We start from the raw sequence: 20169 nt of genomic DNA, 5'->3' as shown, positions 1-20169 counted from the left end.
TGAGGTTCGGGACAGCTATTTGCTAGTTTCCAACCAGGGAGCGGTAACCACTGGTTCAAACTCAGCTCTAAGTTTAAAAGCTCCCACCCGCATTTGCCCAGGGGAAGGTGGCACGAAGATATGAGAGCTCAGCTGGAGCTTGGAATCTCTAATTCTCGACCCAGCCTTTCCAGCCGTTCCTAGTTTGCCGCCTCAGGGCGCTCATGATGGAGCCATTCCCTGAGTCCTTGGAGTTCTACCTTCTGCTGGGGGCAGAACTTGGGGTAGCTCATTAGAAAGACAGGTAAAAGCAGAATTAGAATGGCTTGATTTCCCAAGGCTATTCAGCAGAGCTGGGGGAGACCCTACTATGCAAAACAGGTGACTCAGAGAACTCCCCACATCTCTGAGAACCTCTGACAAGTTAGTTAGTGGCTGTAAATGGAGAAACCAAAGGCAGCCATTTTCAGTTTCAGAACCTGGGATCTTTCTATCAATATTGTGCAGAAACACCTGTGTCCACCCAGAACTCTGACAGAGTCACGGTCTCTCTGCAAGCATCCCTCTTTCTTTTTCCTACCTTCAAGTTGATATCTCGAAGCCTTAAGTCAAACTGTGTTTTATTAGGGGAACAGGCTATTTGAGAAACAGTTTGCCATTACCCAAAGCCAAACCCAGCTGCAGCTCTGCCAAGAACCTACATGCTGAATATAGATTTCAGTGCACAGAGAGAGCCCCGCTTTGCTCAGTTTTGCTTAACTTGGATGGTTTTGCTCAGTTCCTACCCAAGCAGTAAGGTTTTTTTGTCGGCATTTTTTTTGTTTGTTTGTTTGTTTCCGTTGTTTTCCGCCAAAAGCAAGATGATTTCCCAGCCACTGGGACAGCCTCTGTTGATCGTGTGGGTGGTTCACAGAAGCGAGAAGCATCCAACCGCAGCAGCTTGGCTTCCTCCTCCAGGCTCGCCGTGCCAAAAAATCAGACCACTGCTCAGTGGAATCACCCAAGGGAAGGGGCGAACACTGCTGGGAGCTTGGAGTTGAACCTGGCCAAGGAAATAAAAAGGGGCAGAGAACACTGTTTGGATATGAGATCCCTGGCAACTTGTCCTGGAGCCTCAGATTTCATTTCAGTTTCAAAGCTCTTGCCTTCTATTCTATTGGTCTCAAAACGATATGTTACTGGCACCATCTTACCAGAGAGCTCCCTCAGGCAGCTTTTCCAACACCCTTCACAGTGTTCTCCAAACTCAGAGGTTCCTTACAGACTCCCAGCTCCTCCCCCCCCCCCAGCTTCTCTGAAAGATGCCACCAATGACAGCGACCAAAGGATTAGACCCACCTGGACAGGAACATCCCAGACAGCCCATTCTATGAGGTCACTAAGTGTTGGCATTAGAAAATGAACTGGGTGGGGATTCTGTCCTCTTCCTTTTCTTTAGTGGAACTCTCCCCTGCACCTGCAGGAAAGGGAAATAAAGCTAAACTCTGCCAGCAGAGGTTGCTGAGCAGCTGAACGGCTCCTTTTGTTTGGGAAGTTCATTCCTGGACTCTCAATGTTACAAAGATAGAAGGCCAGCTTAGAGAAAACCAAAGAGTGAAGCTCTGTATAAAAACTGTGAAAAGATGGGGTTAGAGAGATGGCTTGGTGTTAAAGGGCTTGCTGCTCTGGCAAGAGGACCAAGGCTCAATTTCCAGCGCCCACATTAGACAGCACATAACTTCCTATAACTCCAGTTCCAGGTTATCTGATGTCTTCTTCTGGCCTCTGCAGCTACTACCTGAATGCATGTGGTGCACACACACACACACACATGCTCTCTCTCTCTCTCTCTCTCTCTCTCTCTCTCTCTCTCTCTCTCTCTCTCTCTCTCTCTCACACACACACACACACACACACAAATAATAAAATAAATAAAATGACTCTTTTTTAAAGGTGAAAGGAGAGAGAAGGAAGGAAGGAAAGGAAAGAAAGGCAGGTTCCCTAATTCATTCACTAACTTATTCCAACTGAGCTGCTCTTTAAAGCCAGGATCCCCATGGCACTGGAGTTAACTTGTCCTGGTTCAAAACAACCTACTGGTGAATTTTCTCAGAATTGGGAGGTTGTGATTAGGCAAAGCTGTCACTGGAAGTCAAATCATGAAAACCTGTGATCAGATCACTTTTGTTTCTAAAGTGTCACAGAAATTCCAACTTTAAACCTATCAGTACCTTAGGTTACTATGCTTGTATTTGTGCACACCTGTGTTGTAATTGACAAGTGTCAGGTGTGGCCCTTCCATGCCATGTTTGATGACACCAAAGTATCTTTAAATTGCCAATACCAGGAATACATATACCAAAGGTAAATACTGTAAATTAGGATTCCTTAAATCTCAATCTGCCTCTGTCAGTCTGTCTGTCTGTCTGTCTACCTCCCTCTCTCTCTGTATGTGTGTGTGTGAGTGTGTGTGTGTGTGTGTGCACGCGCGTGAACACAGTGGTGGCCAGCTGCACAGCCTTTACCAGTTCTCTGCTAATTTACCAGTACTATTATAGAATATTTAAAATAAATTATTTACCTTCCAGAGCATGGAAATGAAACTGGGCATGGCATCTACAGATAACCAAAGTATAAATCTACACACATTCAAGGCAACAGAGACAATAACAAGATGCAGTATGATTACAGACTCTTACCTCACACACCATTTTATTTCATTTAAATTTTATAAATCATTATCAATGAATTAAGAGCCTCTTGCTGACCAGACTTGGTCATCCAACAGTAAGGCAGTTCAAAGCAAGGCTGTTGTTTTCTTCAAGGGTCTCCAAGAATGCTCTTGAAGGATCCCAGAACTATGCAGAGTATGAATGGGGGCAGCCACATTCTTCCTCTAGACTTGTCCCTTTTCTCCTAGTGCATGAAATCAGAAAACATTACTTGAAAGGCAACTCATCCTTACATGCAATGGAATTTTTATGAACCATACCTGAAACTTTTTCTAGAAAGTCATTTGCTGATGTGATCATTCCAGAAGGTAGAAATAGAAAAAAAAATCATCTCAGTCATTTCTTTTTTTCAAAATTGAGCATCTTTCTGTTTAAATGAAGAAAGTCAGAACACATATCACGAAGCACCTGCAGTCAAAGGAGCATTCCCCCCACCGAAGGGTCCATAGTTCTACTTTAAAGGGATTTGAGAAGGTCACCATCCTTTTAATCTTTCTTTACCTGGAATAGTGTATGTATTTTAATTGTGTTTTATTTTGCTTGTCTTCTGAGTTGATCAAATTGCTGTAAATAGTGGAAGGAGGAGAAAAAAAAAAAACGAAACACACAAAACCAATATATTGGACGTTTGTTGGCTCTTGGAGGACCACTCTGCCCCCTCCGGGTTTGTGGCCACAGACCTGGCCGTGTTTTAATTTCTGTCCTGCTCGCTGTTCTTAAGGCCCTAAACTATCACTTTACCCACCAAACATCCATCCACTATTGGAGGAGGCGGCAAAGCTCTGCATAGCTATTTATTTTAAGTGCCTGATTAAAATTTCATGAAAACAGGAAGTCAGGGGAAAAGAATAGATGGCAAGAGCAATGAAATCCGGGGCTTTGTAATTTTTAGCTCACAGGGAAAAAAAAAAGCGTTAAATCGTAAGGAAGGTATATTTTCAGAATCACGCTGTGGCCACTAATGGCATATTTTGTCACTGGCCGGGGAGCTAGCGAACTAAGAATGGGTCCAATTTTTAAAATCTTATTACACAGTTTTGCTCTCATTTAGAAACTGTCACCTCAGAGTAACCTGATGCTGTTCTACTTAAAGCCGACCTCGGTGGCTCTATCTGTGTGCGCGGCGACCAGGTTGTCTTCCGTTTAAGCAGATAGCCACGATGTCCTCACACAGTTGGGCGGGTGCAGGATCTGCCCACCCCATAAGTTGATGCTGCCTAAGAACTTAATCTTATCTAATTCCCATATCCAATGGGATAAAGAATCGAGGCGAAAGCAAGAAATGACATATCCTCTTGCTGGATGATCACAGAATGATTTCCAGATTTAGTCAATGGAAAATAAGGGTTTTTTTTCTTTTTTTTTTTTCTCAAAGTGTCTGTGAGCATTCAATTGTTGAGGAAGTCAGAATCTGAAACAAAACAATAGGGAACAAAACAAAGCCTGTCATCCAAGTAGGAGCAATGGTGGGGGCACAGGAAGGCATTATGCTCCTGCCATCCTGCTGTGGCTGGAAGATCCAGGACTTGGGTGAATGAGAGATGGCCACCAGGACCTTTGGGGATGCCCAGCTGAGCTGAGCATTTAGCTGACCAGACAGGAATAGTGGCAACAGGCTAATGGCTAGATATATTTCATTTGCCAATCTCAAATAAATCCCCATCTAAAAAGCGAGCCAATCCCAGAGGAAGGTGTAATCCTTATGAGAGAGGGGAGGCAAATCCCAGCAAAAGGGTACAGCAGAGCCCCCAGCGAAGGCAGCAAATTAAGTCCCTTGCTGAAGGGGTAAGACGGTTTAGATCTCCTTCTAGGCTTAAGCTTCCTGCTTGCCCATGGAAAGTGACCTGAGTGGAGATCAGAGGGTATGCAGAAGAGAGTAAAACAAACAAACAAAAATATTGCAGGATGCTGATGGACGTAGCTGGATGCCAGGGAGTGCCTCTCAGGATTCCCAAAACCTCCAGAGCCTGAGTGGGACTGAGAGCCAGGGGAGGGGACTGCTAGCTCCAGGAGACATGCAGGCATATATGTACCATGTAGTCTGGTGTCGCTGCATGTTGAGTATCCCAGAATCCTCACAACCGTATTAGCCATGACAGACAAAAGTAAACCTTAAAACACTCTCCAAAGCCCCTCCGAGAGTGTAATCACATGACTGACTGGTTCCAGGACTTCATGGGCCTCACTGCCTGATGGTTCCATGACCTTGGACCTTGCCTGAGTTCTGTAATCTCTGTTCCTCCTATATATATACAGTGAAGCCTGCGGTACTCCATCCTTGTCCCCTCTGGTGCAAATGGCTCACCTTACGTTGTGATTCTTTACTTACAGTCAGACTTCCTGGACCCATGGGTTCTCTGGTTTCAGTTTCTATCAGCTGTGGATAAAGCAATAGTAACTAACGATGATTAAACGTGATGGTGATGATGATGATGATGATGATGATGATGATGATGATGATAATGATGGTGATGATGATAATGATGGTGATGATGATGATGATGATGACTAACAATGAGAGAAAGATGATTGTATCTGTACTGGGCATACACAGACCCTTTCCTCATCGTTACTCCTAAAACAGCACAGCGGAACAGCCATTCATGTTCTGTTGACTTTGCATTCGGTAGGGCACAGATGATTTTAAATACACCAGAGAGTGTGCACAGGTTCTCTGAAAATATAGTACCGTTTTATGTGGGGACAACAGCATCTATGTATTAAGGTAGCCATGGGATACTGAAACCAATTTTCTTTAAGTCCCCAGGGATAACTAAGAAGCCATCGCCAACCTCTCAGGAATATTTCAATCCCACTTGAGTTGTCTCTCCACACCAAGTGTCTGGCCACAGTGTGCGTTTGGTAGTGAACCTTCTCGAATGAATAGATGCATGGACAAACTCATGCTGTGAAGACTGCAACAGCTAATAAATGTGAGCGTTCTTTCCAGATTTCCACAGACACGGCATCAGCCTTTCTGTAATTCAGTCTGGTCTTGTCTAGAGAAAAGTCTTTTGTAGGCCTCTGTCTCCAGGGTGAGAGATAGCACAGTTCTTTTAAAGAATAAGAGTGTGGAGCCTCTCCTTGAGTACCTATTCATGCGAGAATAGCTCTGGCTAGGCAATGAACAAGCAATAGAGGCAAGGAGATGCCATCTCGGATGCCACACAGAAAATGTCCTGGGTTCTAATTAACACTGTAACAATATCCACCATTAAGCGATCATGTTCCGTGGATCAGAATGAACCCAAGGTGATCAGAGAACTGACTTGATAGCGGGAGAAATGTGTCGTTCAGGAAGCACTTTGACAATTTCCATGCTGTCCCTATCCAGTATACCCTTAGCGTTCTTTCCCTGTGATTGTGACCTTATTCCTGGACTGGGGAAGATGTCGAGGCAGAAGACTTCTCGCCTCACATTTTGGAATTTGGAAATCCAAACACAATCCCCACAGGGGATTCTCTTCAGGTTCCTCAGCTGTGTGGTATTCATGAAGCAAGTGTCTTCAAGAAGCACAGGCCAGGTAGGGCCTTAGTTAAGCCCGGCCTGTGTGATAGCATGCAGCTGTATGAAATGACCTTTGCCCACAACCCCAGCATCTAAGCCCTGCAACTGATCTCCATCCAAGAAGCGTCTCCAGTACAACCCCAGGCCCATCTCCATTCCTAGAGTCCTTAGCCGGTGTCATGCACACAGCACATACTTCAGTGTGGCTTTAGACACATGAGTGTGAACTGTGTGTGCCTGACTTTGTGGCTTGACTCTGAACTTCCAAGGAACGATGCCCAAATGCTTGTTGATGCCCCTCCCTGTACCAGGCATGAGAGAGTCACTGTATCTACCCGACTGCTTCCGTTTCTTAGAGTTTTGTTATTCTTCTGGGCCATGGTTCCTTCCACAGGGTGTGTGGTTAGAGGTTGCTCTATATCTGCTCCACTCGAGGCTTGTGCAGGAAGTGGCTTCATTAATCCTTGGCAGGCTCATTCCTTTCTTCTGGGACAACTCAACATAGGGTCCACAGGTTCTAGCTTATGGTACATCACTATGGGGCAGTTTCTGTGGCAGGAGTCTGAGACAGCTACATACATCAATCGCATCCATAGCAGAGAGCAGACAGAAGTGAATGCTCACATGCTCTTTGCTTGTGCTCAGCAAGCTTTCTCCTCTCTTACATGGTTCAGGAAGCCCTGTCCAGAGAATGGTGTTGCCCACAGTGGACTGGGCCCCCCCACATCAGCTAATTTAGTTAAAGCAATCCCCCCCCCCCCAGACAGAATTGTCCACAGGTCAAACCAGCATAAACACTCAATTGAGACTCCTCTTCACAGTTCTGGCTTCTGTGCTAAAGAGCTGAAAGCCTGATGATTCAGCAGAACAGACAGCACTAGAACCTTGGAGGGTCAGAGGTACAGAGCAGAAACTACCTTGCTCTTCATCTGGGCTCTGTATGTAATCAGCTTCTGTCCTTGAGCTGTGTCCCTAACTTCCCTGAGTCTCATATGTTTCTTCTAGCCCACTAGGCAGCCCTCGGGCTCTCTGCATGGGGATGTGGCATCTTCTCCAGAGATTCTACTTCCTTGCAAGCACCGTTTTCCGTAGCTCTTTCTACTGTAGGGGACTGGAACATTTATGTCCCCAGAGCCCAGCATTGTTTGTGGAAAATGAAGGTGGCAGGACTAACATCTCTCACACAGGATTGTGAAATAGAGATCTATTTAATGAATTGCCTGCAGTGTCTTTTCCTCCCACAAACAAAGCAAGGAAAACCGTTGGCTGCTATCTTACTCTTTTGTAACTATCTGAAGTGAACTCTTCTGCTAAAATAAGTGCTATTATCTCTATTATAGTATCTGGGAAACTGAGTTTTAGAGTCATAAGTTTTACAGATTCATTTTTTCCCGTCTGTCTGTCTGTCTGTCCGTCCGTCCGTCTGTGTCTGTGTATGGATAGGTGCACATATGTTTGTTGGGGAGAGGTGAATATATGTGGGTACGTGTGTATCTATGTGTCTGTGCACGAGTTGGCAATCTTCCCAGCACAAGAACTTGCAATGAAGGAGTTGGAAAGATAAGGTTTAGTTGCTAAAGAGACTGTGGAATCCAAGTTTGTGGATGCTAGAAAAAAATCTTTGGTAATAATTTCTGTTGCCATCTGCCTTATTTTTTTAGACAAGGTCTCTCGGTAGCCTAAAACTCACTAATTCTCCTAAGATGGCTGGCCAGCAAGCCCCCGGGATCCTCCATTCTCTGCCCTCCCCAGCGCTGGAATTCCAAGCACACTCACCATAGCCAGCTTTTCGTGCAGGTGCTGGGTTTCGAACTCAGGTTCTCATGCTTGCTGGCAATCGCATTAGCAACTAAGCTATCTTCCCAGCTCCTCCACTGCAGGTTCTTGTACTTGTACTGGAACATTTGCCAATGCCTGCATAGTGTGTGTGGCCGATGGTGAAAGATTGCCAGAAGCGAGAAGATGGCTGTATTATTTTTCTTTCTGGGAGACTCCGAAGGGAGGAGGGTCTGGTTCAGGGTGGTGGGGAAGCTGCTCTGACTGGAATTCCAGAGTCCATAACAGGAAGAACCCAGAGATCCTGTAGGAAATGTTTGCTGAGGACTAATGGCGGGGCTAAATGCTGAGTGCAGACTTTTCCCTTCCTCATCTACATTGGGGATCTTTACTTTTCCTTTTTAAAGATCAATGTGCTATATATTTTTCTCTGAAGGTTCATCTATTAAACCCACCGTGTTTAAGCTCAAAGACCGTTCTCCACCGTGTAATTAACCCCCATGGGGTCCCATTAAAAGCCAATGATATTTTATGATTTTATTAACAAGAAGCAAACAGAGAAGGTGTCTGTGGAGCCTGGGCTCCGGTTGTACCCTCACTTGAGCACAAGGAGACCCCCAGGAAGTCCAGATTTCTCAAGCCCCTGGCCCAAGTGTTAGCATTTTCAAGTACTGTGGCTTTCAGGTCATTGCTTCACTGAGTCCTAGAGGGAAACAAACTTCAGGGGTTAAAGTTGAACTCTCCGGAGTGAGGCTCCTGTGTGACAGAGAGAGTGATGTTGGGTAAATATTTAAACTCTGAGCTTCCACTTATTTATCTAAACTCTGGCAAAGATCACAGCTCTTGCTTCCTCGGAACCCTGGAAGGATGCAATGGGATCAGTAGGTAAGGTGCTTAGCAGGGTCCCAGGCACACTGTGGTCATTTTTCAATTGCAATCTCCTTGTTCCTTAGGCCAAAGAGTAATCTTCATGTGAGCCAGGCACCTGGCTGTGATATGCTCACATCGAGGCTGGAAGCAAGCTGGAATGGGTTGGAGAGCAGGGCCCAGGACTACCCACGATCAGGACTGAGCTTATCCCTGGTCTGCTGTTGTTAAGGCCTGTGTCCTCACTTCGTTCTCAGAGTGGCCTCTGTGTTGACTGACTAGAGAGCCTAAGAGAAGCCATTTGTAGGCCCTGATGCCCAGTCCAGAATCCTGCCCACCAGAGGGGCCAGGATGAGGTAAAGGCAATGCCACTGTGCTTAGGAAGAGTGTGGCCTGCCTGGGTAGCTCTCAGACCTGGGAAGCACTCAGCATGGCAAGATACATGGAATGTACACTTGTCGAGGGAGTCAGGTTAGATACTCAAGTATCTCCTGGGCTACCAAAGAGCTTGAGTTTTACTTACTGGAAGATGGAAGTCCTTTAGAGTATGGTCTGAGTCTGACTGTGAGAGTCACCCTATGGCCAGAACCCCAAGTAATGCAGCTTTTGACAACATATCAAGCCTGGGAGCTACCCAGGCCCCACCAGGGCATACGTATGCTTACCACCCATCCCATCATGGCATCGCCTTCACCGTGCCCTGCCCCTTCTGATGGGCAGGATTTTGAACTGGGCATCAGGGCCTGCAAACGGCTTGTCCATGTGAGTGAGTACACATGCCTGGTGGACTGGTACCTCCCACAGGCCTCCTGAGCCTCTTCCCCCTAGCTCAGCCTGCACAGAAGGAACACACAACATGCACTGTCAGGGCAGGCCAGGTTGGGATGGGAGGCCTGTGAGGATGGCCTGAGGTACCAGCATCTTTTCCCACCTGTGATGTGAGCACAGAAGGACTCAACATCATGTCACATGAGCCTCAAGGGTTAGGACAGGAAGTGTGAGCCAGCACAATCACAGCGGGCAAACCGCAAGCAGGAAATCTGGGCACCCGGGAGCACTGTCGCCTGGCTTGGATTCTTGCCAGGTCCCCAGAGTGGTAGTCCTTCCTTGACCCTCAAGGCCAGTGGATTGTTAGCGGTGACAGGTGATAAGGAGCTGGGTTTTGCACTGCAGCAGACATTAAGGGGTGAGGGATAGTGGATTCAGGGAAGACAACCTTTAGAGGCAGCGGACACAGCAGCAAGAACCCTTGTTCTCAAAGTTGGGGCTCATAGCTCTCCTTGGCATTCAGTTTGTCTAAGGCAGGTGGCAGACCTAGAGGCTTTCTCTCTGTCTTGAATAGGGTTAATCTAGCCTCTGTGTTTGCACAAACATGCTAAGCCTGCTTGCTTTAGACCCCATCTCACTGGACTGCCTCTGTCTTTGATGTTCCCAGGGAAGTCACATGGCTGTATCTAGGTCTCATAAATCTGGGGATGCTAACCTGCGCTGTGGGGCACTAGGCAAGCAATGGACTTCTCTTGTCCTCACGTGTTCAAGGTGAGAATCGTGGTGGCCTTGAGATGGATGTTATAATAGTCAGCCAAGAAAATAAGCATGAGGAACTTTGGAAAGAATGAACTAGAAGGGGTTATGATCACTGCTATATCTCACTCTACGGATAGAAGACTTAGATCCTTTAAACACTTATAGTGCTAATATATAAATATGGTTAATAACGTTAACTAAGCCTTAGAAATCACCGACTATGGTTTGGGAACTATTCTTAATTTTCCATGTATGTTTGTGTGTGTGTGTGTGTGTGTGTGTGTGTGTGTGTGTGTTTAGGTACAAAAATAACCCGGCTATATAATATACTTTTATCACCATTGCATGGATGAGGACCCAGAGGCCATAAACTTTCCCAGAGTGAGGCAGTTAATCAGAGCTGGCACAGGGTCAAAACCATGCCAGCTGGCTACGGAACCCACACCACTAGCTGCCACCAAGTACTCTGCCACTGAACTAGGTCCCCAACCTTCTTTAACTTTCTATTTTGGAGACAGGGTCTCATTGAGTTTCCAAGGTGACCCTGAACTCATTCTGTAGCTCAGGGAAACCTTGAACTCATGATATCCTTGCTTTAGCCTGCCAAGTAGCTGGGGTGATGGGGCTTCACCACCTATTTGGCGATTTGAGGGCAGAACCGAGTGGAAGTGGTTGGTCTCTGTGATTTTCATCCTGTGGAGAAACCTGGCCTCAGGTAGGCTCCGAGCCAACGTGCTAAGAGGAGAAAAGAGCCTTTTGTGGTTTCGGGTTCTGCAATGGAGTAGAACTGACAAAGACCTTGTCGGGGTTGGTGGATGCCAAGTGGCCAGAACAGACAGTGAATTAAAGCATAGCGCAGTGTTTCATGGGTCTGGAGAAGAAAAACTGGAACTTTCATTCACAGAAACTAGGAGGTTCAGAGAGGAAATTCCTTGGGAGGCTTCTTGGTTCCTGGGTCTCGACACCATCTAGCTATGTACAAACTGCATTCAAGGAAAACCCTAAAAGACTTGGGGTGTAGGTTCGTGGTAAAACTCTGGCCTAGCATGTCTGAGGCCCTATGTTCATGAAATGGGTGGGGACGTGAGGAAAGAGCTGAAATGTCTTCAACGTTATGAGCTAATATGCACTGAAAACGTCTCATGGACCCAGTTCTGAGCTGTGTTCATTAGCTTCAAACTGCTGGGACCAAAGACATCAGGAAGAAGAGAGAATTTGGGCTCATTCATGCCTAAGAGGAGCAGAGCTGTAAATGTCTTGACAAATGGCACCGGTCACCATCACAGACAATGGCTAGGGGTCAGGGTCAACACGAGAAGTCTAAATAAATGACAATGTCTATAGTGACAAAAAAACAGCGTCCATGATAGGCCATGACATCCCCGGCATCATCTAATTTTCCCCACGTAAGGGGGAGGAAGGTACTTTTCCATGCTCCCTTTTCAACCTCAGTTTGTGTTGTGTTGTATGTGATGGCGTTTATGTATCCATGATAGTATGGATACACACAGGTAGGAGTCAGAAGTCCATATTTGGTATCTGGTATCATTTCTTGGTTGTCTTTCACATTAGTTTGTTTGCTTATTCATTCATTCCTTCATTTTATTCACTCATTTGCAGCAGGGTTTCATTGTGTAGCCTTGGCTGGCCTGGAACTCACTGTGAAGTCCAGAGCAGCCCGGAACTTACACAGATCTGAGTGTCTCTGCCTCCCAAGGGTTGAGATTAAAGGCATGAATCCCCAAGCCCGGATCCACCTTTATTTTTGGATATTAAGTCACACTGAACCTGGTGCTCATGAGTTTCAGAGATTTGACTGAATTGCTCCTCTTCACAGGTAATGGAATTTACAGGTTTATGTCACTGTGCCCAGCTATTACAGGGGCACCAGGGACAAAACTTAGGTTGGCATGCTTGTGTGACCAACACTCTGTCAACTGAGTCCTGCTCCATTTTCAAAGTTGGGAGTTGAAGCTTAGAAAGGGGAAGTCACTGGCCATTGTGAATTCACAGCCAGTATAAGAGCACCTTTTATTCTCATTAAAGCCAAATAATGGAAAGAACAATTGAGAAAGCAGAGAACATTCTAGGCCCTAGAATCTAGTGGAAGGGAAGGTTTGCATATCAGAAGAGGGCTACCACAAATGTGTGGTCCACCAGGGAAGAATCCAGACCATCCCCGAAGCACATCTAACCTGGCAAAGCAATTGGTTCTCAGCATTGGCAAAATAGCCAAAATGCAGACAATAAAGAACAACTTGGGTACTCATGGGTCCCAGGACCAGCCCTCAAGGCATAGTCAGACATGTCCTACATTTCAGTATTAAAACACCTCAACTACAAAATTTGTGCTTGAGAACTGCACCATCAATGACTCCCCACCCACCCATGCAAAGAAAAAACCTAAATCAAATCAGCCAACCAACCAACCAACAACAACCACCACAAAAAAATGCTCGGTGTTAAGAGTATTTTTCTATTATGTATGAAGTTTAATATCTCGTATTACTGGAATTTTTCACAAAACATCAGATCCTCTTCATCTCAGGATCCTAGAAGGGACAACCCCTCATTGCCAGACATGAGGCTCTTCTTAGGAGAAGGGACTCAGATGGTCAGTGAGGAATGAAGGAGGTTCTTACTGTTCCCTTAATGGGACACTTGGAGAAGGTTCTGGATTCTAAATTTCAAGCTGCCTTCAGCCTCGGGAATGGTTGCCCCATCCCGTCCATGCAATAGTACGATGATGAAGGTTAATTTTCAATTAGATGGGATCTAGGACCACTTGGGAATTGCCTTTGGCCTATCTGTGAGGAAGTTTCTAGGTCTGGTGAACTGAGATGAGAACACTCATCTATTACGATACTCTTGTGTGGGCTAGCTTCCAGGACTGAAGAAAAAAGAGAAAGGGAGCTGTTTCCGTAGTGTGGATACTACGTCTACGACTCCTGCCTTCGTGACCTCCACTCCACGATGGGCGGTACCCCTCAAACTCAAAGAATACCTTCTTCCTTCAAATTGCTTTTGTTTGGGTCTTTTATTACAACCACAAGAAAAGTAACTAATGTAGCACACTCAGCACCCTGTGGGCTGAGGAACAAATCCCTAAACTCCAAGTCATGTTCAAGTGAGTGAAGCGGACACATCATTCTCCAGCCAGAGACCAACAGCCTGACACCTTAGACGCCGATGGCCCAGAAAGCAACCGGCTTGTGGGAGAAGCAACGAGGGGTCAGAAGATGGTCTGTTCAGAAAGCCAGTCCACAAGGACAGGAAATCCTGTACGAAAAGCAAGATCCAAGAGTAAAAAAAAGAAAGAATCTGTGTCCCACGGCAAAAACAGACATTCTCATTGAGGGAGCCATGAGTATGGAAGAGGTTCCCTTGACAGGTAGTGAGTTCCCTGTCACAGGCAATAATCCCGAGAGTCTAACGCAGGGGCCTCTGGTGAAAAGATTTATACATCTGGTGACAGGCTAGAGAGATCCCATTTCAAGTCCTGCGGTCCCCTAAGATCTGCATTTATAACAGATCGGGCTTGAGGTGAGTCAGTCTGCAGAATTTTTTGCCACATCTAATCAAGGTCATGTTTCTGGATACAGACCTAGAAGGGTATTTGGAACTTACGCGCAGGTGCTTGAGGTAAGGAGGATGGGGTGGCCGTGCTGGCACTGAAGGGAGCTGTGCAGCCCCAGGTAGCTAAGGAGCCTCTCCAACCTCATTTCAGCAACTCCAGATTGTGACACACCCATCTCACAGGGACGGTGTATACTCTGCAGCTGGGTGAGTGACAGAATGCCAAGTGCTGAGCACAGCCCGACTGGCAGTGGCAAGCTCGCCAGTGCGTGCACACCCACGTACAGGCATGCACCCATGCAGAACAAGTACCAGGACCACCATCGCAAGCCCAGGACACGCATGTTCTAAGCCTCTGTCTGCAGAGCGATCCTGGCTCTCAGCATCCTTTAGTCTTCTTTATTTTTTTTTTTAATTTTTTTTTATTAAAAATTTCCACCTCCTTCCCACCTCCCATTTTCCTCCCTCTCCCCCCACTCCCCTCCCCATTCCCCTCCAGTCCAAAGAGCAGTCTGGGTTCCCTGCCCTGTGGGAAGTCCAAGGTCCTCCCCCCCTCCATCCAGGTCCAGTCTTCTTTATTTTTAAATTAAAAAGTGTTCAGTGCAGCAGCATTTTCATCCTCATTAAAGATGATGAGAACTTTACTGGGAATCTGTTCTTTCCTGGAATCAAGACTTGAATTTATTACTGTTTATATTCAGATCCGAGACTTCCCTAGAACCGACTCTTTTTATGCACCCCTCCCTCCCACACGACTAGAGAAAAAGCATGTGTTCACTCAGTAATGAGGATGGAGAGTTGGGGGATGATTTTCTTTCCTTCCCCACTTTTTTTTTTCTTTTTGCAAAGGAAACACCTTCTCGGAGCTGGCATGGCATTATTAAAAATAATAAAGGAGAAGGTTTGGAGGGAAAAGGTAAATAAGGTGATTCATACATCATCTGCAGGAGACACCAAAGTAAGACAGAGAGAAATCATTGCCTTGCTGTGTGCAGAGAGATTCTCATGAGTCAGCGCCTACAGCTTCCGTTCCCCCCATGCTGCTGCTGCGGGGTTGGCTGTGTCATGGGTGGGTGGACCAGTTTGCTGCTCCTTATGAGCTGTGCTGCTTTTCCATGGTGGGTACTAGCAGAGGTAGCTTTTTAGGCACAGTAACAGAGAATTCAAAAGCAGCCCTCCCTGGCCCAATGAAATTGACACAGGAACATATGAACACACATGCACACAAACACAATAATGTGTGTATGCATATGATCATGTGCATGGACATACATGTGCATTCACACACATCTACATTCACACATATTAACTGTTCACATACACACATATGCGATGCACAAACATACATGCATGTATATACACATGTGCACACTTGGAAGGCGATGAATCTTGAGGATCACACCAAAATGCAGGAATGATCAGCTACCCACATCCAGGGCTCAGTACAAGTGTGTCCTTGTGCTCTAAAATTTCAAGAGAGCAAGTCCTGTGTGAAGACTCAGCTCACACACCAGGATGCTATCCCTTGTTGTGTGTTTTAAGTCACAAGGCTTAGGGTTATGGCAGCAGGACTGAATGTGCCTCTACAGTGTCTCTTTGGCCAGCAGCCAGGCAGAGGCTGAGTACACACATGACAGACCTCCTGTGCTGAAACTCTGTACACCAGAACACCTGCGTGGCTTTGCTTCAGATGAGAGCAGGGACCGCGGTAGAGGTGGCTGTGGCAGTCAGTGCCCATCTCCAGGAACCAATTAGAGAATGCCATTAACCGATAATGTCACGCAATGTTACGGCTTCCCACACTAGATTCCCTGGAAATGATCTCATGGTCTTATTTTCTGAATATAGTCATGGAAGTCCCAAGGGGAATGGAAGGTATTTCTAGTACAGATAGCTAATATTCATTGATATAGGGCATAGTGCAGCAGGGAATTTTGCTTGCAGAACTCAGAAACACCCAACAAGAACATAGGTGCTGTACCCACTTTTCACACAAAGAAATCAAGGCACAGGGAAGTCTAGCAGCTTTTTTAAGCTCACACAGCTGGCGAGTAGCAGACACACCTTGCCAATCAGCTTCTAGAGCTCTCCCTAGCTCCATCTGACGCTTGTTCAGGTCCCTGGTCTGTCCTTCCACCTCAGCACTCCCTGGACCATCTTCCTGGGGTATTCTGACACCTCCCTTATTCCCAGTCACTCTGCAAATTCTGGGTGATGACCTTTTGGTTAAGTGGTCTCTCCTGGCAGGTGTAGAGGAGGGTTTGACAAGAGGACACTCACCCTGGGTATAGTGGCTTAGCTCTATAATCCCAGCTCATGGGAGGCTGAGGCGGGAGAGTTGGCACAAACTGGAACCCAGCCAGGGCTGCAAGGCTCTAAACCAACCATGTTTCAATAGAAGCTACAGACTGTGTCTAACACAAAACCAGCACCCCAAACCGAAACTTTAAAACACCCTTATCTAAACACAAGGAACGAGATGGATTTGGCTCTTTTGTGGCTGTAAGAAGAGTGTTTTGAAAGCCTGAACTCAAAACAATACACATCCCCAGAGAAACCAGCAGGCCAGGAGACGGCCATGCCAGCCTGGGGCCCAACTGAGAATAGATCACATGCTCGGGCCAAGGAAACAGCAGCATTGGCCAAGATCCCCAGGTCTTTCCTACCCTGTGCTGGCCCAGACCTGCCTGTATCCAGCCAGGAGTGCAGGAGAATGTGGGCAGATAGGAATGGGCCTCATGGAACCGGGCTCAGAGCCCCAGCAGGACCTTGCGTCCCCTGCCAACATGCTTGCCAGCCAAGCTGTATAAACACTGAGATCCCTGGCAAAGCTGGGGATGGGGGAACAGAGAGGGCTCCTCATCCAATGTGGGGGTAGGAGGAGACTTTGCATTATGGATTTCCTTCCCGTCTGCTTCCTGTCTTCTTCTTCCTCCTGTTCTCCAGAGGAGGGAGACTGTAGGCTCTTAGGGATCACAATGGGCCATGTCTAAGGACATAACCTGTCTGTTGTAGAACGCCAGGGTCTGCATTCCTTATTACCAAACACAGGAGTGGGTTTCACCAAGGTGCCATAAAGCCCAGTGAGCTGAGTCCTGTGACCATATGTGTTAGGCTAGGCACTGATGGAGGACTCTCATTGGTTAATAAAGAAACTGCCTTGGCTTTTTGATAGGGCAGGATTTAGATAGGTGGAGTAGACAGAACAGAATGCTGGGAAGAAGGGAAGTTAGTCAATCGCTGTGCCTCTCCTCTCTGGGACAGATGCCATGAAGCCAGCCACCAGGTCAGACATGCTGAATCCTTCCTGGTAAGACACCACCTTGTGGTGCTACACACATTACTAAATACGGTTAAAGCAAGAGGTGAGAATTAGCTAATAAGAGGCTGAAACTAATGGGCCAGTCAGTGTTTAAAAGAATACAGTTTCCGTGTAATTATTTGGGGGCATAAGCTAGCCAGGCGGCCGGGAGCTGGGCGGCAGGAACGCAGCCCGCAGCTCCTCACTACAAGGCACCATGGGAGATAAAGTTGTCAGTGTAACCTCTGAGCATCTCACATGGATTTTACTTACTTTTCTGTATTTCAGTAAAATGCATAGACCATAAACCCATCCACTCAGCAGTGAGCAATTCAAGGGCACTTACTACATTCAACCTACAAGCTTTCTGAGTTCATCCCCAAAAGAAACCCTGCTCCAATTAGCAGCCCCTCCCATTTCTACTTTATCCCATGGTAGCCACCATTCCAGGTTCGGCCCACAGGACTTTCCTATTCCATGTGCCATATACCTTCATTCATGTTTTTTGGTTCATTGACTTTTGCTTTGTATACGCAAGGATTCTTTAATGGTGCATTGCTACATATAGTTTATTTTAAGAATATGCAGCCATTCATCCCAGGTGGCAGTTTTTGATATCCAGGCATCCAAACAAGAGCAGATTAATTGAAAGAAGATTAATTTTAAAGAAAGGCCTCTAGGTTCTGGGTTCTGAAGCCTCTGAAAAGCCTTATTTACTTAGTGTGTTGGTTACTTTTCAATACTCTGACAATATGCCTGAGCAGCCATCTTAACAGAAGGGAAAGTATATTATGGCTCACAGTTCAGAAGTTACAGTCCATGTTGCTTGGCCCCAGCTCTGGGCCTGTGGGGAAGGCAGGCATGCATAGGGCTTATGCGACTATCACCCCTATGTGTACAGGTCTTGGATCTCTGTGGAGAGCCCTGGAAGCTAGTCTCATAGAGATCCTGAGGACCAGCACCAAGGGTTACAAGAGTGAGCACTGGTTCAGCTGGGCTCTGTCTCGAAAGGGCAAGATCAGAAGGTGGTTGAGGAGCAATCCTTGAAGAGATGGTACAAACAATGGGAGAAGAAGGGAGCAGAGACGCTGTGGGGTACCCTGGAGTGCAACCCTCTGGGACCTGCAACAGTAAAGTGTTGCTTGTATGCTGAGCACAGAGGGGACCAGACTGGGGGGAGAAAACAGTGGGCATAAGCCCTGTGCTGGAGCCTGCTCTCTAAAGACCCCAAGGGTCTAAAGTCCCAAGGTCTGGGACTGAGGTCCCCAGGTTTTGCCCAACTCTCCTATTCAGCCCAGATTTGATGACCCAAATACAACAGGAAGCTAGAGACAGGAGTTTATCTAGAAACAGCAGCCTCCATGGTCCCAGGTGTGTGGGTGGGCCACAGCAGGTCATTCTACACAGTACCAAGGGTTTGACTCTCCTGCCTAATTTTCCCTCCTCTATTTTATTCAGCCCTCCCCCTCATCCCTTTCTGAATATATGTGTATGGTAGCATATGTGACTTCACATGTGTGTGCATGAGTGTTGGGGTCAGAGGGCAATGCTCAGTTTCCATCCACCTCTTTTATTTTAGAGATAGGAACATTCCAATGTGTCTAGATTGGCTCAACAGTAGGTCTCAAGGAATGTCTGTCTCCTCTTTCCCAGTGTTAGAAATGCAAGCATGAGCCTTTTCACATGAGTGCTGGGGATTAGACTCAGGTCCTCACACGGACTTGCTGGCAAATATTTTAACCACTGAGCCATCTCCCCAACCACTTCTTTCTTTCCCTTCCTAGCAGGGCTTCTCTGGGTTGGGTGCGCAGATATTGTTTGCCTCTCTTTGGCTCCCCCTTGTCTCAGAAGCGGCTCTTCTGAGCTTGCTGTTTATCCCTATTACCCTGAGTGAATTTTGGCTACTTTCTTGTGGGCCCAAACCCTCAGATCATCCAGCCCTCTCGGGGACACCAAAGGTCTCCTTTTGCAAGTCTTGCTTTGTAACCAGCTGGCTTGATATTTGACCCCACGCCCAGATGTCCTCACGCAGGGCATCTCTCAGGCCTGCTTGTCCTGTCTCAGGTCCCAGAACACTGGGAGTGGCTGTGTCATTGTACCGCAGTTTAGACAGGAAGCGAGAGCTTCCGTACAAGCTGGTGATCAAGAGGACCCTTCCCAAGGAACAACAGGTCCCTTTTCTGGGCCTTTTTTATGAATTTTAATCTTCCTCCTTTGGCCAACTTCCTCTGTCTCCCGTGACTGGGGGACAAGGACAAACAACTTTGCAAAACACACGAACCTCTCCCAGCTATCTCTTCACAGTGGGACAGCCCTTGTTGCCAGGATGCTGTGCATCGCTGTGCAGGAGACTCCCGTACGGAGATCAGTAATGGGAACTTCAGGATGATATTTTTAACTGTGACACAGGGGTCACAGAGTACACCTTCTGTTTCTCTGCTACTTGAGTTTTTAATTTTTTAAATGATTTGGGGCCTAGGGAAATGACCCAGAAAGTAAAGAGTTTGCTACACACGTGCCATCTTGAGTTCGAATCCCCAGAAGCCGTGTAAAGTCACACATGCTAGTGTGTGCCTGTAACTTATCCAGCAAGATGGGAACAGAGACAGGAGATTTTCTGAAAGTTTGCCTATCTGGCTTGGTGTCCTCAATAGTGAACAATAGACCTCGTCTTGGGGTAAGTGCTGGGGACAGATACTTGAGGGTGTCCCCTGCCCTCTGTCACCATGTAACCCACATTCTCACATGCATAAACACACAAGATTAAAATTATGATTCTGTAAAACAACTTCTTTCAGAGCAGAGTGTATATCCGGCTTTTTTTTTCTGAAAAGCTGTAGACACAATCATAGAAAAAAAATCAGACACCTCTAGGAAACAGACTGGTACTTCCACACTCTATGTGTGCGTATGTGTATATGTGT

At 46.6% G+C, this 20169-nt stretch overlaps 1 long non-coding RNA gene across 1 annotated transcript; it reads right to left on the bottom strand.

Annotated features, from left to right (window-relative positions):
* Positions 1 to 582: 582 nt before the first annotated feature.
* On the bottom strand, positions 583 to 8233 carry LOC119801994. Its single transcript, XR_005283329.1, has 4 exons — positions 7975 to 8233; positions 2658 to 5067; positions 1318 to 1435; positions 583 to 1021 (listed from the first exon to the last, which is right to left on the bottom strand). It is a non-coding gene; the product is annotated as an uncharacterized LOC119801994 (long non-coding RNA).
* Between the last annotated feature and the right edge of the window lie 11936 nt (positions 8234 to 20169).

The sequence above is a fragment of the Arvicola amphibius genome, chromosome 15 (genome assembly GCF_903992535.2).
Source record: "Arvicola amphibius chromosome 15, mArvAmp1.2, whole genome shotgun sequence".
Classification (NCBI taxonomy): Eukaryota; Metazoa; Chordata; class Mammalia; order Rodentia; family Cricetidae; genus Arvicola; species Arvicola amphibius.
Note: the sequence above shows the minus strand (reverse complement) of the source record. Positions and strands in the feature narration are given on the sequence as shown.